This window comes from Cynocephalus volans, chromosome 8, assembly GCF_027409185.1.
Source record: "Cynocephalus volans isolate mCynVol1 chromosome 8, mCynVol1.pri, whole genome shotgun sequence".
NCBI classification, from domain to species: domain Eukaryota; kingdom Metazoa; phylum Chordata; class Mammalia; order Dermoptera; family Cynocephalidae; genus Cynocephalus; species Cynocephalus volans.
Genome location: NC_084467.1, coordinates 44,940,330 through 44,962,498, shown reverse-complemented (window position 1 = coordinate 44,962,498; position 22,169 = coordinate 44,940,330). Strand labels below are relative to the sequence as shown.

General features: G+C 53.0%; 1 protein-coding gene across 3 annotated transcripts in view; it reads left to right on the top strand.

Annotated features, from left to right (window-relative positions):
• The window catches only part of GLIS1 (GLIS family zinc finger 1), a 222,790-nt gene that overhangs the window by 179,053 nt on the left and 21,568 nt on the right, over positions 1–22,169 (top strand). The gene's annotated exons all lie outside the window — the stretch shown is intronic.

Below are 22,169 nucleotides of genomic sequence, written 5' to 3'. Positions count from 1 at the left end.
TACTTCACCTCTCTGTGCCTTGAATTCCCAGTGGGGTTGTTGCAAGGAATATTAATAATCAGTGTTGTTAAATTTAGCATTATGGCTAAGAAATTTCCCACTATCCCTTGGCGTAACCATTGTACCCATACATTTTCACTGCAGTATTGTAGTCCATCATGCGGACTGTAGTATAATTTATTCAGCATTTCCCTTGCTGTTGGACTGATCTTCCTCTTTCATATTTGATAACAGGAATGTTTTATTTACTATCTTCTTGCATAAAGCTGATCTCTGGCCTTAGTCTTGGGGAGGTGCCCAGAACCAAGATGTCAAAGGGCCATTGAACCTAGCTCTGCATGAATCTGCTCTCTCTACGCACAGTCACATCTCCAACCCCTGGGAACAAGACTCCCCTCTGGGCCTATGTTCCCACAAGCCCTGCCTCCTTCTAGCCCAGGCCTGCTGCAGAGAGAGGCCAAGGATGCTCACTTGCTAATGTGTTAATGGGCTGAGCTCCCACTGGTGCTGACACATCATCCATGATTTGCAATGGGTCGGCTCCTGAGCCAGAGTCTGGAGTCCTTTGGGGGAGAAAATTCCTTTTCCACCCAATTTGAGCACGCATTCCTGCAAGGAAACTGACCCCTTCTGAACAAAATCGAATTCAGATCCCCCAAGGCTGGGAAAGGAGAGAGAAAACCTTGTGAGATGAGCTTGACCTCGTGGCCCTGACCCCTGTTGGGAGAATCATGTCCCCTTTGAGGGGTCTCTTGGGGCTGCTGCCCCATGCCATTCCCAGGAGGCATTGCTTTCCAGTTGGTGCATTGGCTCAAGGGTGGGCCATGACCTTCCCTAATGCCCCAAGCTTCCACTCTGCCACTTCCTAGATGGGTGACCTGAGCAGAGTGCTGCTGTGTGGCTCTGTTTGCCCATCTGTAATATGGGGATGATAATAACAATAACAACGACAGCAACAATACCTACCTCATGGAGTTGCTGTGAGCACTAAAACTCTTCATGCATGTAAATCAATTGAAATAGGGCCCTGCACATAGCACATACTCAGTAAATGTTAGCTATTCTTTTAGCTAAAAAATGACTTTGCTTTTGCAGTCATATATTTTATAAGGGACTTGTACCCAGAATATATTTAGAACTCTTAGAATTCAATAATAAAAAGTATAAATAACCCAATTAAAAATGGGCAAAGTACTTGAATAAACATTTCTCCAGAGAAGATGTACAGATGGTCAAAATCACATGAAAAGATGCTCAGCATCATTAGCCATCAGGAGAATGCAAGTCAGAACTGCAGCGAGATTCTTCTTCACACCCACTAGGAGGGTGAAAATGAACAAGATGGTCAATGACAAATGTTGGCAAGGATGTGGAGGAATTGGAGCCCTGCACACTGGTGATGGGAATGTAAAATGGTGCAGTGGTTTTGGAAAACAGTCTGGCAGTTCCTCCGACAATTAAACATAGAGTTACCATATGATCTGTCAATGCCACTCCTCGGTATATACCAGAGAGAAATGAGATCAAATGTCCACACAAAAACTTGGACATGAATGTTTATAGTAAGCATTAGTCATAATAGACAAAAAGTAGAAATACCCTAAGTGCCCATAGATGGGTGAATGGATAAATAAAATGTGGTACATCCATATAACGGACTGTTATTTAGCCATAAAAAGGAATGAAGTACTGACACATACTGCAACATAGATAAGCCTTGAAAACATGATGCTGAGTGAAAGAAGCCAGTCACAAAAAGCCACATATTGTGTGATTCAACTTACATGAAGTGTCAAGAATAGACAAATCTATAGAAATAGAAAGTAGATTAGTGGTTTCCAGGGATTAGGGAAAAGGAGGAAGAAGGAGTGACTGACTGCTAATAGGTATAGGGTTTCTTTTGGGGGTGATGAAAATGTTCTAAAATTGATTGTGGTGATGGCTGCACAATGCTGTGAATATACTCAAAACCACTGAATTGTATACTTTAAATGGGTGGATTTTATGGTTATGTGAATTACATTTCAACAGAGCTGTAAAAAAGGCTTACCAAAGGCTCATGAACGACCACAGGGAAACACACACACAATGTAACATCATCCAGAAAATCTGGCCCACCCTCCACCTTCCCCCTGGTTTGCCTCACAGTGCAGAAGCCGTCTGTAACCCTTACCTTGCCAGAACACCTCACCAACTTCTGAGCTCCTATAAGACCTGTCCCCAGAAGCCAGGCCCAGGGTTCTGGTCATAGTGAAAGGTGGTATGGTGAGTGGTAGAAGCCTGAGCTGGGATGACACTGGCATGACGGCATTGTCGCAGGATGAGCGAGGTCATGGGTGTAAGCATCCAGCCAGAGCAAGTGTCCACACATCGTGTGTGACCCTTCTCCCCTTCGTGTCATGAGAGCCCACCACCCATGATGAACCTGGGAATGCCAGTGGCAATGTGTTGAGGCCTCGGCAGATAGACACTCAGTGCTGCACGCAGACCCCAGTTCTCCTGTTAAAGATGTGCCCAGGTGGGGCCTTTTGTTGGAAAGGCCAAAGTCCTGTGTTGGTGTGACAGGGAGGCCCTCAGAATTCACCCACCTGAGCCCACCTTCAGGTCCCCTGGGGTACATACTAGGAGTGGCATGCCAGAGCCAGGAGGGACTTGTGAGATTGTCCTCAGTCCCTTCCCCTTTATTTTACACATGGGGAAACTGAGGCCCAGGGACCTGGGGTAGAGTGGAAAAAAAGAAGTGTGTTGGAGCCACGTAGACTTGGATTGAGGTCTCAGTCTGCCAAGGACTCCTGGGGTGGCCTTGGGCAGGAGTCATCTATGCAATGTGCAGTTGTTGAGAAGGCACAGTCAGCAGCCCCGGGTCCTGTTAGCACTTGGCACTGGAGGGGAGGTTCAGCCTGCATGCAGCCGAAGAAGCTGTAGGGGGCAGACCAGCAGGGAGGAGTGAGGGAGAAGCAAGGGAATCTGTCCCTGAGTTTTAAAAAATAAATATTTGTGAAAGTTTTATATGCTTATTGCAGAAAACATGGAAAATGCAGTAAAACATAGATAAGAAAACAAAAGTCCTCTCTGCTGCCCACTCAGAGAGAGTCTCAATTTGACCTCCTTTGGCTGCTGCTGGCTCTTAAATAAAATAGCAATAGACTTTATGAACCCCGCTCCTAATGAGAAATTGCTGCCATTCTGCTCTAGTGAGTCCTGACAGCCAGGCTTGGCTCTGCACGAAGGGAGAGGCAAGGAAATAGAATTTGTCAGACCCGGCCTGAGCGTGATTTACCAAGTTTGTGTTCCAGAATGTACAGTCATCCCCAAAATGATGAAAACCGACTGTGTAGCAGTTAGCAAACATGTTTTAAAGCACAGGCCCTTATGGTTCCTGGCTTGAATGGGCCTACAGGGCCCACTGGAGAGCTTTGGCTGTTGGTGAAGTTCTGGGGGAGTAGGCGTTTTGGGGGGAGTTTTTTGCCTGCGTCAGGGCCTGAAAAATGGGGCCCGACAGAGATAAGGAACACCTTCCATCCGTTAAAGGCAGGAGCACACGGTGGAAAGTGGAGTAGAGCCCAGGCTCGTCTGTGCTGACCAAGAGGAGGTGGACATGCCTCAGACGAGGACCTGCTGTTGCTCTTCCTCCCTCCAGCCCGTGTCCAGCCCACAGCTGGGGCTGTTGCCCTTTCTCTGGGTGTGAGGAGGAGAGTGCCCCCGAGGCCAAAGGTCAGAGAACATTGGGACCTGGCTGCCTGTCACCACTGACTTGCTGTGCAGTTTTGAGCCAGTCTGTTCTCCCCAAGCCCTAATCTGCCCATCTGTGAAATGGGCACACTTCCGCTAACATCCCTTTCAGCTCAGACCTTCTGTGATTTTAAGAAGAGAGAAGAGCCTTTCTCTTTACCCAGTGCTGAGATGAGACAATGGTTCTGACCCTGATTGAGCAGAATGTTGCAGTCAGCAGACGTGCCCTGAGCACCCGCTGTGTGTTCAGTCCATTGCTGGGCCCCGGAGTGAGAGGCCAGTCGGAACCAGGATCATGCTGTGTCTGACTCCCACCCCTAGCTGGTGAGAGAGAGGGGCACAGAGCCCGATGGTTACAGTGCTGAGTCCAGGGGCTGTGATGAAAGGAAGGGCATGGCTGGAGGAGCCCGGGGGAGTCTAGCCCTAATAGCAAGGGAATCAAGGAAGGCTCCTGGGAAGAGGTGACATATGAGCTGAAGCTTGAAAGCTGAGCAGGACTTTGCCAGGTGAAGTGGCAGGAGAGGGGCATTCTGGGCACAGCAGTGTAGTTTGCATGGAGAGAGCCATCTCTCACTGGCATATTAATATTGCTGGATGGACTCTGCCCCCAGCCCAGGGGGTTGGGGTGCCCTATCCCCTGTGATCCCTCATCTCATTTAGTCCTTACAATAAACCCAGTAAACCTGCGAGCAGGGAGCGTTAACTCTGTTTTCCAGAAGACAACTCTGAGCTCAGAGAGTCTAAGTACCTCAGGACACAAGCTGATAAGCAGCAGAGCTGGGACTCGAACCTGGTCTTCCTGATCTAAAGCCTGCACCCCATCCAGGTGGCTCAGGGATGTGTCCCCAGACATTTGGCCAAGACTATAGAGGTGGGTGTTGAAGGAGCATTTATCCCTCCTCGGTGCTCTGCAGCTTGTGGTTCCTGCTGGGGAGTGAAACGTAGCCCTTGCCCTTTGTGGCTTGAACTGTCTATGGCTCCTCTGCCTTAGGAGCCCGTCTGTCACCACTATTTAATTAAACTGGCCACTCTGTCTCCCTGGGATTCCTCAGTCATCACTGGTCATCATGCATGAAACAGGAGCTTGGTGACGTCAGCCCGTGAGGAGGCATGCGTGTCCGTCAGCGTGTTAGGTAGGTGGGCCTCAGGTTCCCTGGTGCAGGCATGCGGCTGTCACCGTCATGGGCTTCATCCCCAGCCATGTCAAAAGTTAGTCACCGTCCATGTCTTCCTTAACCCTCAGATCTCCTCTGGAAGTTGTCTTGTTGTCCCCATATTTTTATGTGGAAACTGAGCTCAGAGGGAAGCCCTTTGCCCACATCACATAGGACAGGAGCAAGTGTCTGGTCCAGACCTGAATCAAATCTTTCTAGCTCCATATCAAAAGTGGGAGCATCCAGGGTCCTGTCACCTGTGACAACTCACCGAAGTCACATGCAGAATTAAGAAAGAAGTCTAGAATTGCAGCCTAGAAGTGTCCATGAAAGTATTACACTGCCCACTGTAATTTTTTAAAACCAATAAAACAGCATATAAAGAAATAAGTATAATTTATAAAGAAGCAGAAAGTAAAGAGTGAAGTATACAGTATAACTACAATGCTCAGAAATAACCACTTGTTAACATTTTGGAGTGTTTTTTCCAGGCTTTTCTCTACGTGTATGATAATTATACTCTTTTTAAAAAATGGAGCCATACTATACCTACTGTGGGGAACTTGCTTTTTTCACTAACTATATTTTGGGCATCTAGCTGTGTGCAATTAGCCGAGTGAATGAGTGAGTGAGAAAATGAATGAATGGCTAGTGAACAACTGAATGAGTTGCAGTCTGCCCTGTGATGCCACTGGACAAATCAGGCTTTGTGAACTCAGCTCAGACTGCCTCCTGGGGAGCCAGGAGCCTGCATCTCTTTCCCTGTCCTCTGTGGCCTTGGGTCTCAGTGTCTCCATCTGCACAGGGAGTTGTAGGTGGTAGTGGACCATGCTACGGCAGTGTTTGATGCAGACTCTCCACAGCCCTGGGAGGGGGCAATACCATACGGTCATTACCACTCTCGTAATGCAAATGAAGACACTGAGTCTCAGAGAGGTTAAGTGATTTGTGCCAGTCACAGAGTTGGAGGGGAGTCAGAATTTGAACCCAGGCCTGGATGATTCTAGAGTACTCTGTTCCCCAAAATGAGCATGGAGGAGCAGGAAGAGCCTGCTGTAAGAATCCAGGGGCCTGCAGTCTGCCAAAGCTGGGGTGGGGGGTGACCGTGCAGGGGAACCTTGGTAAGCCTTGCCCTCTTTGGGCTGCCTTGGTCTCCCCACCTGGAACGCAAGGGACTTGGGGGTCTGGCCAGTCCTTATATCGTGTGAGTCTCAGGTTCTGATGCAGCCCAGGCCAGCTTTCCTGCCTTTACTGCTGGATTGGGGTAGACTCAGAGAGGAGTTCAGCTTAGGACCTGCCCTAAAGCCCAGAACCTCCGCAGAGGGGCCAGCACTGGAGCTGAGCCCTGGCACTTGAGGGAATTCCAGGCTGAGGGAACAGCACATGCAAAAGCACAGAGATAGGAAGTTCTGATAGCCTAAGTAGTCAGTGTGACTGGAGCCTAGAGAAGGAACAGGGGAGCCAACCACACTGTAAGGTCCACAGAGGGCAGATGGCGAGAGGCTGGAAATGCCAGGCTGATGGGCTTGGTTTGTATCCTGAAAGCAGTTGGGAGCCGGTGATAGGTGTTGAGCAGTGACAAGGGCAGACTCGCAATTTAGGAATCTAGATGATGGACTTGGAAGGGCAATAGCCTGGGAAGAGACAGAGAGACCAGCGGATAGAGAGGCAGGATGGGCATATACCTGGCACTGCCCTGGGGAGCAAGCAGCCAGAAGGCCTCCCCTGGGCCCTGGGTCCCAGCCGCACCCAGGCTCCCAACCTGCTTCCGCTGCACAGAGCTGCAGATTCATCTCTCTGTCCTCAGCCCCCACTGGCAGCCCCGGGGCCCTGGCTGGGTCCAAGTGCAAAGCAGCTATTTATTTTCTATAAACTACTGGTGCCCAAGCCATAGCTGAGTGGCTCAGCACAATGGCATCCTTCTCTTTTTGTCCTCTTTCAGTTTAGAAGCCAACGCTAAATGTTTTAATTTCACATTATTCCTGACATAATGCTAATGAGTTCCAGGCGGCGCAGCTCTGTGGAGCCAGGCATCTGGCTGGGCTGGCTCCCCCAAACGCTCCTGCCATCCCCTGGTCCTCCACAGAGTGCCTCAAAGCCTGCGTCTCCTTAAGGGCCCTTCCCCCCATCACAGGAATGCACCTTTTTTCAGTTCACATGGCTGCTGCTTTCGTGTGGTGGCCACAGGATGTTTCTCTCTTGCCCAAGAGAGGGAAGGCTCATGTGAGAGCCAGACGGCCTGCCTGGCCAGCAGAAGTCACACTTCTCTTTCAGACCCCTGGGATATCCCAGAAGCAGGTGAGTGGTGGGATGCCTCTCCCAGACCCTTCCAGAGCTTTCCAACCTGCATTGGGCTGAACAGCTGGAGATTTGGGTTTTTAAGAGAAACCAATACTCTCATTGTGGTGACTGTTACTGCTAGTATTACTTTCTAGTGACGTGAAAACATTTAATTCTTTGTTTCCAGTCATTTTTTCTCCATGGTCCGGTGCTTCATGAATCTGTAGACCACTTTGCTTTTGATTTAACGCAGTGTATGAACAGGGGCAAGACAGCCCTGGGCTCCCTGCAAAGCCCTCACTCCCTGGGTGCCCTGCCCCAGACTCTTTGGGAGTCCCCTCGTCTAGGAAAGGGGGTTTCTGTGGCACCTTCTGTGAAGGGCACTCTGGAGATTAAACAAGGCAGCGCACAGAAAGGCTGCATGGCCTGACCCATAGGGCACCCATCGGTGGCAGTTTTCCTCCCTTCTCCTTTGTCCACATCCCCATGAGGAGGACAGTCAGTGGTCTCTATTTTACTTATGGCAGGTCTGAACCTGGAATCCATAAATTTGAGTGTGAGAGAAAAAAATAAATGTAACTTTAAGTTTTTCTTGAACTCTCTTCCTCTTGTGAGCGTCCATGTGCTGGGTGGCGGGTCTTAGGCGGTTCACAGAGCATAGCCCGCTGCCCATCTTTTCTCTTAGTTGTATCTAAGTGCTGAGGTATGGTGGGCTTACACCACTTTTAGGGACCCTTGCCATCTGCATGTGTCTTGCTTCTCCTCCAGCGTCCCTGTCCAGGCTGGAGCATCATTTGGGGATGGGGGCTTTGCTAACCTCAAGGTCTCCCCCGGCCCCTGCTAATTTGGTGCTGACCCCTGGGCAGCCAGCTACCTTCCTGCCCTGGCCCACACTTGCCTCAAGTCTTCCTTGTTTGTTCTTGCTTTTTTCATTCATTAACAGATATTCACAAACACCTGCTCTGTGCCATGCCCTGTGCTGGGCACTCTTGGGTGGGTTTATGGCAGAAACATTATTTTAAATATTTACTGCGTGTGACTCATCCTGTCTCCAGAGTTCTTTCCATTCCACCCTGAGGCCTGGGATTTTGAAACCCAAAAGCCAGGAAGTTGCTCCTTCTGCTCTGCTTTCTGCTGAGGCATCTCCTCCCTCAGGCACTTGAGTAGAAGCACAATGCTATTCCACATGTACCCATTCGACAGATGAGAACTGAGGCCCAGCGACTTTGCCAGGGTGCATGGCCTAGGGGGCTCAATCTGCTGGGCATCTGGCTGTAACTGGATGTCACTGTAGACAGTGGGACAGTTGTGGGGTGGGGAGGGGTGTAGAGCTGTTGGCAGCAGCTCCTGGCTGCTGAGAAGCCCCAGGGTGAGCCCTTTACAGAGGCCTCCGAGCTTGTGGCTGTAGGCCTGCCCCTTTCTCTACCTCCTTGAGTGGATCACACAGCCACCGTCATCACTAGCCATAGGAGGAGCTGTGTATTGCAGCCTCCTGTGGGTAGGATACCTTCTCACCTAACTCTCACAGCCACAGGATGAACAGACCGAGGCTCACACCCCCGATGGTCTCCTTCACTACTCAGTGCCTCAGGTTACCCACCTTAAAAGCAGAGGCTCAGTCCTGCCTCCCATGGGTTGTCGTGATGCTGGTGGGACCAAGGAAGAGGGGTGCTTTGCAGATGGAGGCAGCCGGCTACTGGAAAGTTTGCCTGTGTCCCCGCCTTCTCGTTCCCTCCCTGGGTTGGATTTCATTTGGTTTGTGTATGTGTGTAATTGGTTCCTAATTGTAATTCACCTTTCCCCACTAGCTCGAGTGTGCATGCAGGGCTGATTCCCAGCCAGGCCTAGTTGTCACTGTTCTTTCCATCCACCTTTACTAAGCACCCATCATGGGTCCAGACACTGGTTCCCTCAGTGGCAGGAGGGTGTGGCATGGGGCCACCTGGCCTTGTGAGGATGTGATCCTACATTGCTGGTACAGGACCGCACACCTTGGGGCCTCTCGGTTGATCTTTGGTTGGTGGCTGGGTGGGTGTGTGGTGACGATGCTGAGGCGGATCAGCTTGGCCTGTTAGTACCACTGGGCCACAGGCGGAAGGTCCCACCCATTTTATAACCATTGGTAACCTTAGGAACCATGCTACCCACTCCAAGCAGCCTGATGGAACACAGTCACTGGCTGTGTTCCTGAACACCCAGGATGGGTGGGGCACCGTCTCTCCTGGCAGAGTTTATCCTGCTGCTGAGCAGGGTCCTCTCTGTGACTCTTCCTGTCCATGACTTCCACAGGCCCCTGTTGCCCTCCAGGAGTTCCACACACAGGTGGGCTTCCTAGCCCCTGTCCCTCACTGGCCTGGTTCTGGGCACTGCCTCCTGCTGTCCTCACTCAGCTGCAGCTGCCTGCTCACAAGTTGGGGATCCAGAGCCTCACGGAGCATTTCCAGTGGGATCTGAGCCTCGGGTTCACACTGGGCATAGTTGCTCCCACCCACCCAAGAGCTCAGATGGGAACTTTGCATGCTATACATTTGTGACGATCCCAGCATCCTGACACCAGGTTTTCTTTTGGGTGATGGGTGGAATATCTCTGGTCTCATCCCTTTTCGGGCAGCCCCAGGGCCAGGTATGTGTTGCACAGGGTTGGGCATTAATGCTGCTGCCACCTGTGCATTCAGCCTACTGCCCCATCCTGGTCAGGTAGGCCCTGGTGGGGCAGGCAGCTCTGGGGTAAAGCCCAGGGAAGGCAGGTGACTGGGCTAAGGTCACATAGCAACCGTGTGGCAGAGCCAGGGCTGGAAGCAGATCTTCAGACTCTGATCTTCCTCACCAGCTCTCTCCTGTTGTTTCTTCTTGGAATTTGGGAGAGGAGCCTGAAAGGGGACGAACGTTAACTAAGCACCTGTCCTGTGCCCAGTACAAAGGCCACACCCTGATGTCCATTGGAGGCCTGAGGCCAGGAGTGTCACCCCATTTTGTGATGAGAACACCAAGGCTCACAGGGGCCAGGAAGAAGGGGAATGGGACCTGAGCCCAGGGCCATTCTGGTGGGATGGAGACATCCTGCCCAAGCCATGGGCTGTTAGTTTATTTGTGGGGAGGCTGGAGAGAACCCTTTCATTCATCGTGGTCCCTCTTCTTCCTCCTGAAGCAGCTCTTGCCAGCCTCACCCCCAGGGTTCATGGTCAGACATTGCACCCACCTCAAAGATATGCTCCATGGCTTGGCTGTGACAGTAGTGGGCTGCAGTGTGGCGCTCCAACCTGAGCCTCCCTCCCATTCTCCTCCCTCTCAGGGGCAAGGCCTAGGAGCTTGCTGGGCGTCCAGCAGGGCCCCAGGGAGTGTGCAGTGCATGGACAAGGTGAGCAGTGAGAGACGGGTAGTCCTGCTTCAGCAGCAGGGCCATGACAGGCAGACCAGGTCCCAGCACTCAGGGAAGGGCAGGAAAGAGGATTAGGGAGGGACAGGGAGACCTGGACAGCAAATAGAAGGGTATTGTGTACAGAGGACACAGCATGAGCAGAGGCCTGGAGGCAGGAAGTTATGGCCTGTGGCTGGAGCATGGGCAGGAGAAGTGGTTGTTGGGCTAGAGAGACTCAGCCCTTTTGTTTTGGGTGCCACAGGGTGGCCTGAGGTCTTGTCTTGGGGTTCTCTTGGGCCATGTATGTCCTCCCCAAAGCCAGGCCAATCCAGCTACCACAGGGAAGTCAGAAGGCTGGGTGGACCCGGCCCATGCAACTGCAGTATCAGTGTCACCTCCTGGGGGCTGCATGGAGCGACAGAGAGAGGCATGTGGAAGTGTGACTGTCCACAGGTCTGGCTGTGTTGGTGAGTATTGGGTTGTTGGTATGAGGACATGTCTTTATCTGCCAACCTCTTAGGATCCTTTTCTGGATGTTGTCTCTGGGTGGAGTGTCTTTCTCTCTGGGCACATGTCAACACCATGGGCCCTTCCATTTCTAGGTGTGGTCCACTTTCTCCATGTGCTGGGCTGTGCATGGGGCTGTGTCAGTGTGTCTGGGGCTGGGGAGTTAGTATATTTGTGCATGTGATAGGGGCTGGGGCTTGGACGTCTTCAGGTATGTGTGAGCATGTGTGTGCTGGCCTGTGTGTCTCTGTGACATGAGTTGTGGGTGTGAGTATGGTGTAGGTGTATGGTGTAGTGGGGGTGTGTGGTATGTATGGGGTGTGGTGTGTGTGTGTGTCTGTGGTGTGAGTGCTTCTGGTGTGGTGTGGGTGTGGGGTGTTTTTATATGGTGTGATGTGTGCATATGAGAGAGAAAGTTTTGGATCTTGGGGTGTGTGTGTGTCTGTGTCTGTGTGCGTTGAGAATCAATGTCTGTGTATTGATGTCCTGGGGCCCTGTGTCTTTGACCTGTGGCTTGGTTGGGAGGAGAGGTGTTAATGTCAGAGTGTGTGTGTTTGTGTGTGTTTCGGGTCTGTGGCTGGAGGCTTGGCATATATACGTCTCAGCTGTTTTGTGCCGTATGCTCTCTGTGGGGCCCTGCCCTAGCCAAGCCTCTCTCCATATCCCGAACCATGTCTAGCTACAGCTCAGCATGGGGACCTCCCCCAGATCCCACCTGTCTACTTGGGCCCCAGTGGAAGCAGACTCAGCCCCTCTGTTCTGGGGGGCAACATACATTCCTGGAAGGGTGGCCTGGCCCTCTAGGCTCTTGCTGGCTGGCCACCTTTCCAGGTCTCCCTCAACTACCAGGAACAGAAACCCATTTCTTGCCCAGGCAAGGACTTTCTGCCGGAGAAGGGCCCAGCCCAGAGCTGTCATTGTATTCCTGGTGAGGAGGGGTCAGGATGTCTGTAGCTTCCACCCCACCAGCTTTGAAATCCTCCTCCCCAGGACAGGCATGCCCTGACTGGCTCTAGAAGGGAGATATGTGGCCCTTCTGTCCCCTTCTCCTTGCCTTGCTGTGTGCCCCATGACCCCAACCCCCTGGCCTGCCAGCTTCTCTAGATGGTCATGAAGGCCCCGTGAGCTGTGCAGATGGGAGGAGATTTCCACACTGGCCTTGCATCACACGGTGCCCCTTTCTCATGGCTCCTGGGGCAGGAGTGGGCCCAGGGCACAGAGCTTGGCACTGGGAGCAAACCCAGGCTCCATCCTATACGTGAGCGCTGGGACTCACACACATTACCTAAACTCCCTGGGCCTTGGTTTCCACCTCTGTAACAACAGGGGTTGCTGCACCCGCCTAACAGGACTAAGGACATGGTGTTTAGGGACAGTGTGGCCCAGATTCAGGTCCATAGTCAGTGTGATAATTGCTCTTATGGTCCTGGCCTCCCTCCTGCACACACTGGCCCATCTATCCATTATGCAGGTGGCACTGTGTGCCCACAGCTAGACCAGACCCTCGAGGGCCTCATGGTCCAGAGCACAGAGCCTAGGCCCGTCCCCTCCAGCCTTACTTCCCAGTTCCATGTCTGTCCCTTCCCATCTCATCTCAACCTCCCCCTGGAGGACTAGCAAAGCACAAGGCTCTGAGGAGACACCATGGAAGCCACGAGGGGATCATAGGACAGTAACCTTGGGGCCAGCCAGTCCCCCTCCCAGGATGCAGGGTGAGGAGCAGACCTCGGCTCCTTCTGGCTGGCCTTTACAGCTGGCCAAACACAGAATTATTTGACATCTCCAGAAGGATCTGGCACTATATATTTCTCTCATCCAAATCATTGTTGTAAAGTAACTTAAAAGTTTGTACAAAAATGAGAAGTTGATCCCTGAATGGCCTGCCAGACTGCTGTAACCCAATATATTTTACCCTTAAACCAGAACTGTGTTTGTTTAGAAGCAAGTCACTGGCAAATGCTAGAACTGGAGGCATTTCCTCCCCGGCCCCCACCTCGTGCCCTGTTCCCCCAAGCCTCCCCTTGACTCTTCATGTCCAGATTTTTAGCCAGAGCATGAGAAACTGGGCCTCCTTCTTCTTGGGGCCATGTCAGCCACAGGCAGGAAACTTGACATTCATTAGGCACCGTGTGCCAGTTCCTACACCGGGCATATCCTTTTATTTACTTTTAACAGCCATTTTAGAGAGGAGAAAAATGAGGACAGAGATGGGACGTGACTTGCCCAAGTTCGTGGCTCTCCATGGTGGAGACCAGCACAAACCTCTGGCTGAGTGACTTCATGGCCTTTGGTGTATGGCACAGGGTCATACACCTCACATGTGAGGCAGGGTCCTTGATTCCTCCCTGGGACCAGAGCTGGAAAACAGTCAGTACCAGCGCCAGTTGTGTGCCGGGCACTGTGCTGGGCTTCCCTGTGTGGCCTTCGCCCTTCCACAGAGGAGCAGAAGGCTCAGAGAGGGCAGTTTGCAGAGGGGGCAGAAACCAGCCCTGCACATCTGACCCAGTGCCTTCCCCCTCCTCCAGCCAGAACTTGAAGGGTCCTTGGGCTTGGCCTGGAGGGGAAGATGCCACCGCCTCCCTAGCTGGGATGGCTCCCCTCTGTCTTTCATCTCCAGCCCTGGGTTCTGTGAGCTGCACGCAGCAGTAATGGATTGCAGTGGACTTTTTTCAATTAGGTTCTGATTTTCCCCCGCCTGTTACTATAAAACTCCAGATGGTCTGGGGCTTCACGGTTCCCGGGGTATTTTCCCCCATTATTTTAATCTTTGTAACATGCCCCACATGTGGGAATAGGGTTTTCAAGACTGTGCTCTGAGCATCAGCCAGGGTGCTTTCTTCCCCACTGTGCCGCCTGCTCTTTCCTTCCTGCACGGAGGCTTCCCACAGAGGGCGTCCTCCTTGCTCAGCATCAGCTGTGTCCAGGGCTGGGCCTGGCCTCTGCCCTGGAATGGAGCCCATTATGGCCCCAGTTTGAAATCACTTGTATGGCTCCCCAGTGACCGCCTGTTTTTGATGCTTTACATTGGGGTACCAGAGGCACTGGTCAGAGTGGTTAAAGACACATATAGACATGTCAGTGAGACTGGAGGTCAGATCCCAGTTCTGTCACTTACTGGCTTTGTGACCTGGAGCCAGTGACATCACCTTTCTGGGCCTCAGTTTCTTCATCTGTAGAGTGGGGCTGGGAAGTAGCTTCACTGGCAGGGCATGTTGTCTTTTTTTTTTTTTTGACCAGTAAGGGGATCGCAACCCTCAGCACAGTGTGGTCTGCACCACGCTCAGCCAGTGAGCACACCGGCCATCCCTATATTGGATATGAACCCGTGGCCTCAGCACTCCCAGCACCGCACTCTCCCGAGTGAGCCACGGGGCCGGCCCATGTTGTCTTGATTAAATGAAACTCACACAGCTCCCGGCCCATGGTAGAGTCTGAGAGGGTGTCACCCAGTCATTTACATTATTCTGAATTCACCCCAGTTTCAATTTTTGTACATTTTAAGGTAAATAAGAAAAACCATACCACCTATTCTTACAGTTTTCAAGACTGTTAGATGTCCCTTTTGTTCCTTCTCCCCACTCTGTGTGCCCCCTGCCCACAGTAGTTACCTTCTCTGTTCCCCATGGTGTGGGAGCTTTTTCTTCTTTCCAGATAATCTGCTGTGTGTTTGGTTGTTTGAGTCAGGGTGTTTCAAATTCTCCCTGACAAGAGGTGCCCTTATAATCCTGTAAGTGGACACAAATGTCAGGGCCCTGGGCTGCAGGATGCCACATGCGCCCTATGGTTCACAGAGAGTCCCCACCATGTGCCCAGATGTGCCCCTTTTTGCATATGAGGTATCTGGGCTCTGACAAGTGAAATGAACTTTCCCGAGGTCATCTGGTTGGGAACTTAGAGACCAGATTTGCACGCAGACCTGATGATAAAACACAGTGGTTTGGGCATGGGAGTTGAAGGGTGTGGATGCCACCAAGTTGTCCCCAGGGACCAGGTATACTGACCAGACGCCAGTGAGGATTTGTACATGCCATGGCACTGGGGAGCCGTGCAGGGCGGGACACTGACAGACCTGTGGATTAAGTCTTCATTCTGATACCATGTGGGAAGGAGTTGGGAGGGGTGGGGAGGGAGGCAGGAAGGCGGCTGATGCAGTCTCCCAGGTTAGTGATGCTGGGGGGTGGACCAGAGCAGTGGGGTAGGTAAGAGGAGAAGGGGCAGATATGAGAGATGTTGAAGAGGTGGCATTTCCCTGGGTTGGTGGCTGGTTGGATGCAGGGGGCAGGGAGGAGGGAGCACGTCCTGGCTCAAGCATCCAGGGGGAAGGTAGGAGGTTGGGAGCTGAGGTAGTCCAGCAGGAGAAGTGGCACTGGAATACTCCAAGTGAATAGCCTCATGCAGTATCATGTGCTGGGCCACAGCAATATAATTGTACCTTGTGGTTTCGGTGAAGTCTTTTGGGATCAAAAATCCCAAAACTCTGCTGGCCAGTTAGCTCAGTTGGTTAAAGCATGGTGCTGATAACACCAAGGTTTGGGGTTCCATCCCTGTACCAGCCAGTATTAAATTTAAAAAGCAAAATCCCCAAACTCTCCTGCTCCAGAATGAATCACTACCCCATGTGTTTGAATGAAGGGAGCCCCCCAAACTCTCATGTCTACTTCCACCTCTCCTTTCCCTGCTCCCCTTCATTCTGGCTCAACAGATCGTTAGCTGTTTCCAGAACATATATCACCCCTCCCATCCCCCTGCCATTGTTTATGCTTGCTCTCTACCTGAAATGCTTTTCCTGGTACCCTGTTTGTCCAAATCCTGCCTAGGCATCGGGGCTCAGCTTCTCCATGAAGACTTCTTTAACTCTCTAGCCTCCCGTAGCTGGAAACCCCTACAATCAGACCCGTCTTAGGGCTCTGAACACTTTCTACTTTGTTTGGGGTGATGGGTCCTCTGTGGTCTTTGTGGCCCTAAAGTCCCAGCTCCCAGCACACTGCCAGGCCCATGGAGGGGCAGCTGAGTGAGGAAAGAAAATACGAATCAATGTGCCACAAGAGTAGAGGATGAGTGAGTGAATCCAAGGAGCGAGTGGTGGAAGGATGGGTAGATGCACAGTAGGAGTGAGGGGGTGGGTGGTAAGTTGGGGTGGGTGGACGGGTGTGCATGACTTTCAGAGCCAGAGGGCTTGTCTGGCATCCCCACTTTGTGTTGCAGATTGATGGTTTACCTCTTTCAGTCAGAAGAGATGGTAGTTCTGACTGCAGCTTAGCCCAGGCCCAGTGCTCCATCCCTTGAGACAGGGGGTACAGGGTCTGATCTGCCAGGTTGCACACATGGACATTGGCAGTAGGAGGCAGGTGTCTGTCTAGGGCAAAATCTGCCCTGGAGCCTGAGAGGATTGGGGGATGGGGAGAGTAATGTCAGGAAGGGCCCACCCCAGTGGGCCCCCCCAGGTGCACACCCCATGGAATCATCACCTGGGTCACAGTGGCATTGTCTAAGGGCCCATCCTCTACCCCCTTGGGGACACCAAGGCCCAAAGCCAGGGATGTGCCTGTTTGCTCCATTTCTGCTCCAGCAAGAGCCATGTTCTATACCCCTACAACACAATGGTGTTGAGGCCCCTCTCCCTGTTGCCCTCCAGCCCCCATGCAGCCAGTGGATGGGGCCCTTCAAGCCATTCCCACCCTAAAGGCAGCCTTGCTCTCATTTGGGGCTGCTTCTGTCACCCAGAGAGCTCCCCATGAGCTGGGCTTGGAAAGGGTCTTAGGGCCAGACCAGTGGCAAGCCCACTGAGCAGGACCTCCTGCTCTTTACTTCTGGGGTCTATAAAACCTGAGCCACACCAGTGTCCTCTCTGAGGATGAGACAGGACAACCACAATAACAATGATAATGTTAACAGGGCATGTCCTGTGTTCCATGCAGGTGTACACATTGTGTTACCCTCACAACAGCTCTGTGAGCTGGTTACTATCATCTTCACTTAACAGAGAAAGAAACTGAGGCATAGAGAGGGGCACTGACTTGCCAAGGTCACAGGGCTGTCTGCTTTCTATGTCTGGACCCTCAGTGCCAGGCTATGGGCCTTGACTGAGTGTCAGGCACAAAGAGCCCAGGGAGGGTCCTGAGTAGAGGTGACCTGGTTGGAGTTATGGTTCAGAAATGGACTTGTAACACATTAGAGCTGGAGGAGGTCAGTGAAGCTGCTGGCTCTAAGGCTCTAGGGAGGGACTCGCAGGAAACTCAGACATGCATACCCAGGCTTTAGGATTCCAAACAGGCCCTTTGGCCATGGTGGGAGCCCTGAGAGGGCCTGGCTCCCCAGGGTACAGGTGGAGGGAGCAGACCTGCTCATGCGAGGTGGGGACAGGCCCAAGCCTTGGCTAACACCCCTCTAGCCTATTCCCTAGGTTTCAGCCTGCTCCATGCCCCACCCCTGGCCCCAGCCCAGGTCAGATCCTGACTCCACTGACGAGCCTGAGCCAAGGGCTTGGAGACCCGGCTGTGATGAAGAGCTTATCCAAACAGCAAGGTGGAGGAGGACGGGGAATGGGGTGAGGGGTGAGGGAGTGAGTGGTGGGAACAGGACATGTGGGAAGTGGGAGGTCACATAGACACATGTTACTCTGCAGAGGTGCAGCAGGCCAGAGAGTTGCCACCCCAGGCAGAATGCCACTCCACTACTTACCTGCTCCGTGACCTTAAGTGATAGCTACAACCACAGTATTAGGCAGGAACTTGGTGCCTAGATCAGCACTTACTGTGCATTATTTCTTTTAATTCTCACAACTACCCTCCACGGCTGATAAAGCTCACCCAGTTTTACAGATGAGGAAACTGACTCGCCTGGGATCACTCAGTAAGTGGAACAGCCAAGACACGAGCCCGGGCTGGTCCACACCAGAATCCATGTCTGTAGCCGCTGCACTACTGCCGCTGTGCCTCAGCCCCTTATCTGACAGTGCAGACAGCAAAACTTGCCCAGGAGGCCGTGGATGGGATGAGAGGTCACACCTGTGACAGACAGCACCAGGCCTAGCAGAGCCAAGCACACAACAGATGCTGAACCGTGATTGCTCCCATCCTGTTCTCAGTGCCTGTCATCCCCATCTGTGCAGTTGTTGAACAGGGAGGACCACAGAGACCTTGGCAGGCAGCTGCAAGCAGAGCCCACACACCCCACGGCCCCTGGCATGTCTGGGGTGCTGATTCTGATGGGGGCAGCCTCATCCCAGACCAGTCCTGACGGGCAGCACCCCTTCTCCACCTACTGCTACCTGTGGTTCCACCTGGAGGGAAGGGCCACTCCCATCAGGTCACCCTGGCCAGTTCTAGGAAGTTCCAGGGGCCAGGGAGCAGGATAAGGCAGTGAGCAAGACAAGGCAGGGCCGGCCCACGTCCATAGGTGCGGGCCAGGCATCAGTGCACATGCACACAAAGCGGGGTAGCTCTATGAACACGGGGGCAGGGAGATGTGTTCACAGGGATGCGTGGACCCCCACATTGGGTCATGTTTCTACCTCACCCCTTTTCCTCATGGTTGAGATGCCCGCCCTGCCCTCAAGAAACTCTCAAACTCTCAGGCTGGAGGCATGGAAATAAAGCAGTGTCTGTGCAGTGAGAAGCTTCTAGCCCACAAATGCAGGCTGTTACAGACGAGGGGGTGCTCAGGCCACAGGAGCAGATGTTTGCTAAATGAGTGAGTGATGGAAAGGCATTCAGGACTAGGGAATAGCTAGGGCAAAGGCCGAGGTTCCTGACAGGCTCAGAGAGAGTCCATTGCTCCGCAGCTGCAGCTATGATGGACACGTGGGACGTATGCAGATGGGAGAGGTGGTTGGGGCCATGCTGAAAGACTGTGACCACTGAGATGCGGATCCTGGACTTTTGAAAAATGTATGAATTAAATTGTCAGGGAGTTGGAAGGGAAGGTGCCACAAGAGGGGCACAGTCTGAACAAAGGCAGTGATGGGAGCAACTGCACTGAGACGGGGGTTGGCCCAGGCAGGAGCACATAGACCTTCAGGGAGAGGAGATGATATCCCGACCTCCGGAGTCCAGTGGGCTCTTCCCAAGTCAGGAAAATCACAGCTCACAAGGAGTTACTGCCCCTGCTGCAGGTATCTCTGGTCCCTGCACGGGCTGGGGAGGAACCCAGCGGCGAGCTGGACGCCGTGAGGAAGCCCTGCTCTCAGCCGAGGCTCCTCCATCTCACATTGGGGCAAACTGGGCACAAGGCTATCGCAGGCAAGCAAGGGGGCAGCTTGGGGCCTCTTTACTCCCCAAATAGGATTTCCTTCTGGTTTTGATGCATGGAAAAGGCACGACATCTGGAAGTAGGAAGTGGAACAGCCTCTAAAACCCAGCTGCAGGCAGCTTGCCCCGGACCGGCCCCAGCAGAACGTGGCCTGCTGTTGTGGCCGGGCCTTCAAGGGAGAGGCGAGGAAGGAGCTTGCCCAGGACTGGTCACTGTCTCTGGGCCCTTGTCCTCATGTCTGTCTGGGCAGTTCTGCCCTGGTCTCCCCTCCATCTGCTGCCTCTGCCCTGGCTTGGGCCTCAGTGACCCTCATCTATATATAACTGCTGCCTCTGCCTTCTCCCCGTGTCCTTCCTCCACTTGACACCAGCAGCCAGAGGGGTCTTTCTAGAGTGCATGTCTGATGCTGTCCACTCCCTTCTTAAGGCCCTTCCATCATCCCCATTGTCCCCAAGGTGGTGTCCAGACTCGTTGGCCTGGCATTTGAGCCCCACTATCTGGCCTCTGACTTCCCTGCAGGCTCCTGCCCACCCCCAGTGTGTACCTGGTATCAGCCGCAGAGGGGCCTCTGCAGGAAGTCTATGCCCTTTGCACACTTTGGTGCCTCTGAGCCTGCCCTCCTATGGCCTTCGGTGCCTGTTGCCCCATCGTCGTCTTGGGTATGCTGGTCATGGGTCAAGGCTCAGGTGGACCACTGATGGAATGAAGCAGACTCACCAATGTTGTCATAATGACTGCCTGTGTCTTCCGCACTCCCTACACATCTTTCCAAGCTCGGGACAGTTATCAGTCCCTCCCAGGCATCTCACAGCTCCCTGTCCACCGCCTTCATCTCACAGCTCCCTGTCCACCGCCTGTGCTGCCACAGCCCCTGCGTTTCCCTCTGTAATGACTTGACTACAGTGTTTTATGACAGTGCGTGTGTGTGTCTTCCGCATGGGCTCTGTGCTCCTGGAGGGCAGGACGTATGTCTGGGTTCTCTCTATATCTTGGCATTGCCCAGCACAAGCTGGGGCCAGTCTCCAAATGAGCAGCCCTGCACCAAAAGTTACCAGATGTACTGAACTGCCTGGACTGGGGGCACTGACCTCCCAGAGCCCAGAATATAAGCCAGGTAGACCACAGAGTCTGAACTCGGCCCCCAGTCCTCTGTGGGCACCGACCCATATACTCGCTAACAGATAAGGTACTTATAAAGTTGGGGAGGGCAGAAAGGAAACAGGTGCCCAGCTCAGAAGAGAGAGAGGTCAACTGTTTGAAATGTGGACACAGGCAGGACCCCATCAGCTGCTTCTCTTCTCTGCAGATGAGCACTAGAGAGGATGTGGAAAAGCAGGCTTGTGGGAGTTCTAGCCCCCAGGAACACGGCTGCCCCTATTTCATCCTGGGCCGCCTGCTGCTGGGAGTCCAAGCTGGCCCCTGGCTCAGAGGGTGGGGCCACCTAGTCCTCATCTGGGTTAGGTGCTCACAGTTGGCAGTTCAACCCTGGACCTACAGGATGAAACCAATGGCTTGGGAGAGGGAGCCTGCCTCCTTGGGTCACTCCATCCTCAAGGGACACCTGCCTCTGGATAGGCAGTGAGCATAGCAGAACCGCCTTTGCCCTGTCACATCCCTATGACCATGGGCAGGTCTTCACCACATGAAGCCTCCATCTCTGAGATGGCGATGTTGATGTCATATACTTCACCATTGTTGTGTGCTTAAACCCCAGCATCACACCTGGATGTCACAGGTGTGGTCAGTGTTAGTTACCTCCTCCCACCTTGCGGGCACATGGCAGAACATCAGACTGGCTGGAACAGGGGCAGACAGTGGGGAGGAGCGGGCAGGAGCAGCCAGAGTAGGCTCAGAGTCTGCTGCTCCATGGGGCAGCGTTTGGACTGGATTTAGATGGCTGAGGGGAAGTTGGGTGGATGGTTATGGGAGAGGACAGTCCTTGCTGAGCGACTTGCATGAACAAAGGCTGGAGATTGCCTGGCTGACTCCCGATGCTGTACTCCTAGAGTACAGGGTGGGCAAGAGGAGAGGCAGGAAGGTGCAAGCATGCAGGGGTTTGAGTACCACCGTCAGGGCTTTTAAAAGAAGAGTGGCAGGATCCCATTTCTATCAGCGACTTCTGGGCAGCAGCGTTGAAAATAGGGAGAGGAGAGAGGATTTAGGAGTTACAGGATTCCAGGGACAGATGTGAGAGCCACCTGGGGGCCACAGGAGGAGGTCTGCACGGGCAGAGGCCCCACTCTGGTCCATCCTCATTCTCCACCGTCCTTCACTGGTAGCTCTCTGTCCACCCACACACACCCCCAGCTGGGGCATGACATGTCTGTGCTGTGACCCCCAACGTGCCCACTGCCTGGCACAGGGCCTGCAACATGGTGGGCATTGGACAGCAAATGGCCCAGTAATAAATCAAAGACACTTGAGTTTACAAACGCAGTTATCTTTCTGACAACAGTTCACATCAATGCTGTGCTCCAAATGGACAAAGCCCCTTCATATTGAGTGTCCTGTCCCTGGTGGCCCTCATATCAGCCCTGAGTGGTGGCCACACAGGCTCAAGTTTGAAGACAAGGAAGTAAGGCACAGAGGGGTCAAGGGCACTGCCCAAGGCCTCAGTGGACAGAGCCTGACTGAGATCCAGGCCTTGGGCTCCAGAGGCTTGGGCTTTCGGTGCTGCAGGGTGCATGCCTGGCCTCACAGAGTCCTGATCCAGGGCTGTGCTGTAGTCAAGAGCAGCATGTTGTTTCTTGGCAGCAGTGGGGAGCAGATCCTTTCAGGTCCAGAAATGCAAAGACATTCTCTTCTCCAGCCCTGGTGGCCCATTTCTAAGTCAAGGGTATACTGTTTCTGGACCCACCAGGGCTTCCCAGTTAGAGTCTGGGCCCTGA